Source organism: Delphinus delphis, chromosome 8, assembly GCF_949987515.2.
Source record: "Delphinus delphis chromosome 8, mDelDel1.2, whole genome shotgun sequence".
In the NCBI taxonomy this organism is placed as follows: Eukaryota; Metazoa; Chordata; class Mammalia; order Artiodactyla; family Delphinidae; genus Delphinus; species Delphinus delphis.
In genome coordinates, this window is record NC_082690.1 from 84,275,212 (window position 1) to 84,285,694 (window position 10,483).

The following is a 10,483-nucleotide window of genomic DNA, read 5'->3' on the forward strand; positions in this document are numbered from 1 at the left end:
GGCTCCTGCGTGGAAACTTCTCCAGTCCAACTCTCCCGGCGTAGCAGTGGGGGAGGGGACCGGCGAGAGGGAGGAAGGAAGGGGGGGGAGGAAGGGGGAGACCTGCCTGAATATTGCAATAAAAATGAAGCGAGAAGAAAGAAGCGGACTCACCTTTCTGAGGCATCCTCTCTCGTCAAAAGCTCCTGTCAAGAGTTTTGTTTGGTTGGGTTTTGTTTGTTTGTTTGTTTTCTCTTGTTGCTTAAAGACCACAACGGTTTGAAATGACGGTATTTTAAAGGAGTTGCTGGCGAGAGTTTACTCCAAGGACGCTGCTGGTTTGGTATGTGAGAGCAATTCTCAGATCCCTGGGAAGGAGACAGAGATTGACAATAAAATGGGCTGTCAGCGGCTGGAGAGTGAGAGATAAAGAGTGTGGGTGAGGGAAGTGGCTGCAGCCAGCACACCTATGCTGATTGGTGATGGCTCAAGTGTGTTAATGTGTGTGTGCCGGCGCCCGGCCTCGCATCCACCGCTCCTCACTGGCCCATTAGCGAAGCCTGACCTCTGTCATCATCCTCCAGCAAAACACTTCCTCCTGCGCCTGAACCAGAGCGGGAAATGAGGCCGAGCCACGGTTCGCTTTTCAAACCCACTAATCACTCCGCAACATGCAAATGTACGGATCGCTCCCACACAAAATATTGCTTTATGCAAAGCAGCGCCGGGGCCTCGCGCCAGCCGATTGGATGCTCCCTCTCCCCGCCTGGTGCAATTGGTCCGTTTGTTTGAATATGAATACACTTGTTTTCGGCCCCGCCGGTGTGTCCGGGCTGCTCTCCCCGGCGCTGGGCCCCCGCGCCTGGGCTCTGGGGCTGGCGCTCCAGACATCTCTAGGCTCGGAGCGCTCCGGGAATCAGCGCGGGCCGCACTGTGGCCGCGAACTTGAGGGGTCGAGTGAAGGCCGCTGAGCTGGGGGGCGCGCCCCCCACACCATTAAGCTGGGCGCGGGACTCTCAGCTCATGGATGGAGCAAGTTTCTGTAGTTCTGCGCGTCCCTCTTTTGCCAACTCCAGCGCAGCTTGGCCTGCTGCCCCGCCTCCGCCCGCCCTCCCCTCCCGCCCCTACCCCTACCCCTACCCCATCTCCGCCTGGGCGCTGGGACGCGGAACACAGCAGTGGCCGCGCCCTAGCCCACCTGGCCGCCGAGAAGAAGAAGAGAAAAGGGGTATGAGCGTCACTGGGTCCTGGCAGACACACTCCCGCGGAGGCCGAGGCGAAGCTTAGGCCGAGAGGAGGCCGCCCGTTTGGGAACTTGGCGAGGCCGGGCGGCCTTCCCAGTCCAGGCCTCCCGGGCCTGCCCATTCCCCCACCCTCTCTCCCCCGGCCCTTTCTTCTGTTCTTTCTTCTTTCGGAAGGCGCGGTGCGCAGTGGAGCGGAGGCACAGCCGGGGCTGGAGAGGCCCGAGCAAACACGCCACTTACTTTGTGTACAGAGGGTTCTTGTGAAAAGCCTGAAGAGTCCTCACCAAACACTCACCAACTTCTCCCACGTGCCATTTGTTGACTAAGTGCGGCTGCTTTTCCAGGCGCCCGCCCGAGAGGAGGGGACGCGAGGGGGAGATAAGGGAGGCGGGGGTGGAGGCCTGGAGTGGAGGGAGACTACCAATGCTGAGAGAGAGAGAGAGAGAGAGAGCGTTCGCCATTGATGTTGGTGTGTCAGCATGTATCCGTGTGTGCCACCCGTTATCTTGTGTGGTGTGTGAGTCTCTCCGCACCAAGATTCCCTCTCCTGGGTCTGCTCAGTCCACGGAGGCAACTCCCCTTCAGCTGTTGCCAGAAAACCGGGGAGGAAAGTAAGTAAATGGCTTTTCTCTTCTGACCACACACCAGAAGTCCATTTGTTGAATGCCGGACGATTAGGACACACCTCAGTACACTCCAAAGGCTCCCCTCGGTGCCCGCAGTTAAGGTGACGGGGAGGGAGCGGCTGCCTAGTCCTGCAAAATGCCGAGCTCTCTCGGAGCTTGCAGGCCGTGAGGCAAGGAAGGGGGAAGGTTTGGGATGGGGCACACACCCCAGGACCTGGCAAAGGAGAATGGGATTGGAAGAGCTGAAGCAGGGAGGCTGACAGGAAGCCACCGCCGGGTATACCTGACTCCTCTTGACTTGTGAAAAGTGCTAAAAGTCAGAGCTCATCAGTAAAGTCTGTGCAACCTGAACTCACAGATGACCCGCGGCGCGGCGGCTGCCCCTGGGACCTGGGACCGTGAGGACGCTGCAGGCTGTGTTGGGCCGCCGCAGGGCCTAGTGTGGGTCTCATGCTCTCCTCCCCAACCCAGACCCACTAACGCTGCCGCCAAGGAGCCGGGCAGAGCTCCGGGGTGAGCGGAGGCCTCCCCAGTCCGGGTCAGGTTTGCGGTAGCACAACCCGATTACCATCTCGGCCTGAGGAAGGCCCTTTCCGCGGTCCAGGAGTACTCAGCGCCGGGAGAAAAACCCAGACTAAAGAGGCTAAGGAGGTGGCGCCTCCTGAGCGAGACTTCGTAGGACCGCGACTTTCAGTGAGGCAGCGGGCCCATCCCAGACCAGCGAGAGCCTGCATCCTTTTTCTCTCCGCTTTTACTTCTCAACAATCATTAAAGAAGCTCGAACTCAAGTCTACTGAGCATAAGAGGCGGGGGGGGGGGGGGGGGGGCGGGGATGGAGGAATCCCAGAGACTGTCCGAACTGGAGGCAAATATCATTTTTACAACCTCTCAATTAGCGACCGAGTGGATTAGCACCTTCTTAAGCTTTGCCTCGGAGAGAAGCAGCCGTAATCTTGTTGCTATTTCCCCCCAGGGCCCTGGCTCTTTGAATCAGCTCCTTCTCCCACCCCACCCCACCCCCAATCCCACCTCACCTCGGAGAAAAGTTTTAACAACAAAAAATCGTAAGAGGCGAGGAGCGGGAGTGAATGCCACTGACGTCACTGAGTGAAGGTGGGAGCTCAGAAAAGGACTCTTGGAAACCCCTCTGCACAAACAAGAAACAAAAAGGACTTGGCAGCTTCCAATGTGTCAATATTTGGAGGGGGGGGATCTCAGCCCGGAGGGAGGCAGAGTTTTCAAAGTTTAAGGAGAGCCGGCTGGAGAGGAAGATTTCCTGTTCTCTCTGGGCTAGTCTCAAGGAGGATGGGGGTGCCGTTCCACCTCGTGGGTCGCCTCGCGCCCTCTGCCAAGTACCTGTTCTGGGGGCGACGCGGCCGACTGGGGGACTGGGACGGAGATGCAGCGCGCGAGGGCCAGAGGTGTGCGCAAATTTGAGACAATTCGCAGGTCGCCATTTTAATTGCGGCTTCCCACACCACCGAGGCCCACTTGCTGCCCTCCGGGAGGGGGAAGGAGGGGGGTCGCGCCTTTCGTTTTCTTTCTCGCCTTTTCCCGTCTCTCCCCAGGTTCCTACCCCCCGTCCCCCCCCCTCCTTGGCGCCCTAGGAGGACTTCTCTCCGGCCTGTTCCCTCAGGGGCTGCCCGGGTCATCCCACCCGGTAGGGAGAGGCTGTCTTTGCCTAAGGAGTCACGCTGGGGCATCGCTGCTCGCCCAAGAGTGCCTGGAGCCTCTGGCTAATACTGGTGCGTAAGTGTGAGGTCGGGCAGCATCTCACCCCCAGCGATCCCTGGCATTCGCCCGTGCCCGCTCTGCAGATTTCCCGCGCGAAGGCGGCCTCTGGCGAGGCAAAGATGTGCCCAGCTCTTGGGGGATGTACGTTCGGTTCCCGGCTTCGGAACCAAGAGTCTTCCACCCGGTGTTGTGACACCTCTGAACTGCAGCTTTACACCGCGAAGCAGAGGAGCGGTGCTGGTGTGCTGGGAAGGGTGGAGACGAGCATTTCTTTCAAGGAGGAAAATCTCCGCAAACACCTGCGTCACTTTGCATAGCCTCAAACGGCTCTCTCTCCCCCAGGCCCTGGGAAGGTGGGTTCCCTGGATAGCGGAGCTGACGAAACGGGTCAGACGAGCACCAAAGGCAAAGGCGCCCACCCCTGTTGCCCAGTTCCAGGTGCCTCCTCCACTGGGGGCCTTTCTCCCTCTCTTTTCTCCAGCAATCTGCGGGTTCCCAGCTCACCCGGCAGCCTCGCCGAGCCCAGAGCTCAGAGAAGCCGAGGGGAGTCGGGAGCCGGCCCGGTGGCGCCTCCAGACTGCGGCCACGCTAGGCTGGGGAAAGACGCGGTGCCCTCGCCCTTCCTTGCCTCCTGCCAAATGGCAAGTGTGTCACGGCACTCTCTAGGTTCGATTCTCTTCCATTCATGTTGGCCGGCAAGCGTCTCTTTCTCTTCCCTCTCCCCCCCCCCCCACAAAATACTTTAAAAAAAAAAATTGTCCAACTGTGTCTCCCAGCAAAGAGGTCCCTGCAGCCCAGCAGGTCGGACTCTCAAGCCTTTGCTTCCCGGACCCTACATGCTGTTGTCCAGATAGGGACCAGGTTTAAAACTCTTGTTGTGTAGGACACTTGCAAGTAACGGCACTCTCCGATTTTTGCAAATATGATTCCGAGGAAAGTTTGCTTTCCATTTCATCACCCAGGACAGTTCTCCATCTCTCATTTCCCTGTAACCTCCACCCTCAAGAGGCAAGAGTTCAGCTTCAAATGAAAAGCAAGCCAAGACCACCTCAGTCCCTTCTCCCTGGAGATCCCCTCTCTAAACAGCTGCCTGTTTTAAAGGCCAGGGACCGAGTCCTGCAATTTGTCCTGGATTGGAGCAGGGAACACGCGGGCTGGGAACTGGGGGCTTTGCTGGGGGATTTGAGGCCGGGGAAGGAGGAGGGAGCAAATGTCATGGCTGGCTCATTCGAGCAGCCAGGGAACAGGAGCTAAGCATATCCTGACGGGCTTTTAAAATGACATTGATTGGGACAAGCTGTTCCCCACCCCAGTAAGAGTTAATCTGCCTGTTAATCAAGGCACTAAGGGGCTCAATGCGAATTTTATTAGCGATTGGAGAACAGAGGCGGCAGCGAAGGATCAAAAGCCGGGATCCCAGATATTTGTCAGCCCGGTCACCAAAAAAAAAAAAGTATTATCAATTAGAAAACAGTTCGATGCTTTTCATCACTTCCTAACTCAGTCTCACAGATGATGACTTACAAACCTGACTAGCGGGGAAAACCGAAGCCTGGGAGCAGCCAGCGGCGAGAGGCGGGGGAGGAGCTGCGGGTTGGCTCTGCCGAGTTCGGCCCGCGGGAGTTTAGGAATCCTCAGCCTGGGGCCCTGAAGACTCAGATTCATTCCTCCCGAGAGCAGAGAGAATGATAAATAAATATCACTACCGATATCGACATCCATCCCTCCGGGTCAACTCCCCACTGCTCTGGTCGGGCTCCTGAGCCGGGTGACGTCTGGCCCCCGCGCGCGGCAGCGGGGCGTGCCGGAAAGTTTGCACAGCTAGAGGGACTCTCCTTCCATCTCTCCCGCGCTGCCCCCTTCTGCCCCGGAGGGGCGTTAGGTTCCCTTCGGTTTTCCTTTCAAATTCTAAAATAAATAACAAACGTCCAGACCCTGGGGAAATTTGAATAGTAACTCATTCAATAATCCAAATTATATGAGAGGGCCTAAGAAAAAACAAACAAAAACAAAAAACAAAAAAGCCAACCGCATACGCCCTCCGATCAAGGAAGGCGTGGGATTGAGAAGGCGACAGAGGAGGTCACCGGCTCGCCCTGGGCGCGGGGCGAGGACTCTGGTCAGAGGTAATTATGTCACTGCGTTTTCTCGCCGTGACAGCCGAATAAACACAATCTCCAATAAACATCTCTAATGAGGGAGGAGGCCCGAGCATGGCTGGGTTTGATTTATGACTGGAGGAGAAGGTCCACTTCCCACTGCGAAGCGGGCAACCTGCTCGCCGCCCAGCTCTGAAGAAAGGAACCCGCGAAGGAGAGGACCCACGCCCAGGTAAGGCGCGTGGTCGCGTGGCCACTTCTCTCCTTCCCCTGTTTCCCGGACAAGGTGGGTAGGGGGCGGCCACTGCTCGGAGTTGGGCGGTGGTCCTGAGCACCTGTCACAGGTGCCTGAGATACAGATGTCCTCCGAAGGTGCCCCCTGAAGGTTTAGAGAGGGGGCGCCAGGAGCACGAGTGGTAGTGTGGGGCGAGCCCGGGCCTGACCGAGAGGTCTCCCCAACCTCTCAGGCGGGTCCTCCCGTGCCCTGCGTAAGCCTTCCTGGCATCTCCGGCTGCTTGGGGCTGGACTCCCGGAACTTTCGCCCAGTGGAACCACGAGGTAGTTGGGGGTCGTCTCTTCCCTGACCCACTTAGAAGAAACTTCTGGAGCCCGGATTGGGTCGTCCCGGGGGCATGAGAGTAGCTGGGCGCTGCTCTCCCCGGCACTCAGAGGCCCGACTACCCTGGCGCCCACAAGCTTCACACCGAGGCAGCGAGCGCAGCGCCCGCGGTAACACGAGCCCGCGTTCTAGTTCAGTGAGAATCGTTAATTATTAGGTCTTCCGAAGTGAAGCTCAAATCACACGCTGGGTGCTTTACGCGCTGCCCAGCTCTGCGGGCAGCATTCTTTCGTCCTCTCCTTTCTGAGAAACGAACTCCTATCGCTAAGACTGTTTCAGTGCAACCATCTACACTTTGCAACCGCGGGAAACTTTTGCTGCACTTCGCCCGACCTGCGGCGGGGCGTTTCTACGCGCTCCAGGCTCGGGTGGGGACCTTTGCATGCGTGAATGTCGCGAACTGCTATTCGGGGGAGTTCCTGGCGCAAACTGCCTCCCCCCCCAGCATTTCTCACGATCGCAATAAGCTTCTGCAGACAGTAGCAGCAGATCCCTGTCTCTCTTCCCCATTTCCCGCTCACCTCCCCCAACTCAGCACCCACTGGAAGTCCACTCAGGAGACTGGAACATTTTGCCACTTTTGCAGAAAAGCACGCCCGGCAAAGACAAGACAACCTCCCCCCCTCCCCAATCTTATCCTGCCCTCAGTAACTCCCCTCCATCTTTGTCTCCTTTTAAAAGCAAAAATCAAGCCCCTGGGCTACTTGGGGGGGGGGGCTTGGTTTGGGGACACCCGACGTGGGCAGCGGAGAGGCGGCGCGGGTCCCGAGCCGGGCCCGGGCCGGAGCCCGGGCGGTTACCTGGGAGCAGAGGGCGGGGAGGCAGGTGAGCTTGGCGGCGCCGGTTCCCACACTTCTCACCGCCGCTCGGCAGGAGAAGTGGCAGATCTGACAGCCGCGTTCTACGCGAGGACCTGCCCCAGAGTTTAAATGTCAATGATAAGAAAAGAGGGTGCTCAGGCAGGCGCTAACTTTCCTTAATATCCATGCCAGGGAGATCCCCATTGGCTGCCCGACCCGCGTGACGTCATGGCGGCCAGAGTTGGGCTCAGCTCCGTTCAGACTAGAGCTCTTGCCGGGCGGGAGCCTCCCTCCCCATCCCGAGTCCTGCCCGCTCCGTGCCCTGCCACGGCCTTCCTGGGCCCAGCCCTTGGCTGCCCACGGGCAACCTGTCCTGACCCGCCCCGCCCTCCTTTAGGCCGTAGAGTCAACCCCAAGGAAACTAGTCCTCCTGAGCTCGCTCTTCTTTCCCGCCTGGCGCGCGAGTCCCTTTCCCCAGGCTGGGCAGCTACCTTTCCGGGTGCCCACCCGATCCCCTCTTCAGATCCTCCGAGGAAGTCACTTCATCAGAGAGACCGGAGGTGGCGCTGGGTTGAGAGGGAGACTTGGCAAGAATCGTTCTCAGGAGGAGTTCGAGGAGCGATGGGTACCCCAATCTGGCCATCGCGCCTACATGTCACCAGCTGGGTATAGACGGGGTCTCGGGAAGAGGACGGACAATCCCTTCCCTCAGGCTAAGCCAAAGTCCTCGCCAGGCCCGCTGGGTTCTCAGGAGGAGAGCCAGGAACGGAGCCTGCCCGAGATCCCCTCACCCTCTTGGGTTCCAGTCACGTAGAAAATGTAGGTGATTTTATTAACCTTTGACTTGGGGGTTAACTGTTGCCTTTGTGGCCTAGAGGAGTAAAATAGGAAAGTCCCAGATTATGAAGTCAAGATTCCTCTTCTCAGAGCCGAGGAAACAACAGAAATTGAGGCGGGGTTGGCCGGATACCGACCTGGTGGTCTGTGCTTGTTTTCCCTTCACCCGCTGTGGAATGGGAGACGGCTTAGTTGAGCTGGGCCTGACTATCTTGTGACGGGGACTTAGACCCTCATTGTCATTCTCGTGTTTCCCTCCCTCCTCCCAAACAGGGGAGGGGGTTTCTCAGTGTCCAATCCCTTCCTTCTCTGCTTCCTTCCGGGTCTCGAACTTGGAAGTGACAGAGGTCCGGCCCGGAGGGGCAGTGGGCGCTTGAGGAAGTGGCAGCAGGGGAAGTGGTGGGGCTTGGATTCACCTTTAGGCAGCTGGTGGGAGTCCTAGCCCTGGTAGACCCGGGCGTGTGTGTGTTGAGGCTAGAAAGGGGACGTCTAGGCCGGAGGATGACCCCAGGGCCAGTTCCTGCGCACCTTGCTTGGGTGCGGGCGACAAAGGGAGAGAGGAGCACAGATGGTGCCGAGGCGTGAGAGGTCGAGCGGTTCCCGCTCCCGCCCCCGGCACATCTGGATAGGTGTGTGACTTCGCAACCGGCCGGGAGGCGGCTCCAGGCAGCCCGCCTGAAGCCTCCTCTAGATCTGGCCCCCTCTCCGGATTTGATTTCTTCTTTATTTTTTTCTTGCTCAGCCCGTCGAGGGTAGCGATGGAAAAGGGAAATGGGAGCCTGTGGCGAAGAGGTCTAAGCGTGGTGTTTTACTTATTTACCAACGTTTCCCACACTTCCTCGCCATCCCAACTCCCCATCCATCCCCCCATCGGCCACTCTAATCTGGGCCAGAACCCAACTGCGGTCCGGTCTCCCAAGCCCGGCTGGGCCTGGGAGTGGCGCTCAGGGAGGAGTTTGCTCCGGTTTCTCCGCTGCCCTCGGCCACCTCCCGTGACCTAGTTTCTAGGCAAGTTCCTAGCTCACCTCCAGGATCTGGTCCAGACCCCGGCCCCAGATATCCTGAGGTCTCCCCCGCCCCATGGTCTGCCTTGGAGTTTGGGCTGCTGCGGGTAGGCCCCGGGCCTGAGAAGGCCTTCGGACCGCCCTAGTTTCTGTCAGCGGCTCGCTCCCCACCGGTCCCCTCTGTGCCGACCGGAGGCCGCCTGGAAGGCTGCTCCGGGCTTGTTTGTAGTCCGGGCCATTAAGTGTGCGCGGATCCCTGCAACCCAGCAGGGTGCTCGAGAGCGACGCTGGAAACGCCAAGGCCGCCGCCTTCTTATCTGCCTGTCAATAAAGGGCGCGCTCCGGCCGCGCAGGAGCACGGGGCGGTGGCGGCGAGGCCGGACTAGGTCCTTCCGCGCTCCCGGCCAACGCACAAGCCGCTCTCCATTTGCCCCGGGCACAGAAGGCAGGGCGGGAGGAGGCTGGCGCTGAGGTAGCCACCGGGGAGGATGCAAGTTGAGCCGCTGCTGCAGCTCGGTACCCCGGCTGGCTTGTGACCCGGGAGCCCTCTGGAGATCCTCCCAGAACCCGGGATGCGGGGCTCCCCTTCAAGCCCGTCACCGGCCTTGTGGGCAGCTCGTCCGGGCGCAGCTCCTCGTGGTGCCCAGTCCGCGAGGCCCGGCCTTGCCCAACCTAGGCAGAGGCGGACTCTGTAGGCCGCACCGGCCGGCAGCGCCGGCAGCAGGGCACCGCGGGCGGCCTGGGGGCGTCATTGATGACTTGCAGTCCGGGGATGCGGAGTGAGACCTGAGGCGGGCTGCACGCGGGGTGCAAATGGCCAGCAATGGAAAAGGAACCCCTTTCCTTCCAGGCTTCCCCCCAGCTCAGGCTAGCCCAGACTGAAATTCTGGGCAGTCCCAGGCTCTGATTCTCCACGGCAGCAGCGAGCGAGCTTTGCAGCCGCCGGGTCCGCGGGGGGTGCGGTGGGGGAAAGTTCCCTGGTCACCCCTGGCCTGTGACTGCGGGGAAGCCCAGAGCTTCCCTTCCAGCCGAGGCGGGGAGGAGGATGGGGTTAAGGGGCCTGAGATAACGGGTAGGAGTGGAGGAAGGGAGAGAGAGGAACGATTACAGAGCGAGGCTTGCTTGGAAGGAGACTGGGGGAGAAGATAGAGAGCCCGTTCTTGGCTTGAACGGTAGCTGAGATCTGTTTTTCTTGCCCAAGGTACGTTTCTCTCTCTCTCCCCCCGCCCCTAACTACTTTATGCAAATGAAGAGGCTTCCAGATTGGCAGAGGCCCTCCCGCCGGACCTGTGATACTGGGTGTGTGGGAATTGATTGTCTTTTCACTGAGAATGGGCACTGAGTCTCCTAAACAATTGAAAAGTAGAAATGGATTTTTCCACTTTAGTATTTTAATTTCATTTTACTATGTCTGGACGATAATGCATCCTGTTAACTTCTGTTTTTACTTATTATTCCTGGGTGTGTGCTAGTTCATAAAGAGGTTTAATAAAGCTTTTCTGTATAAAAATTAATAGAGGGAGAGAAACCTGACTAATCGA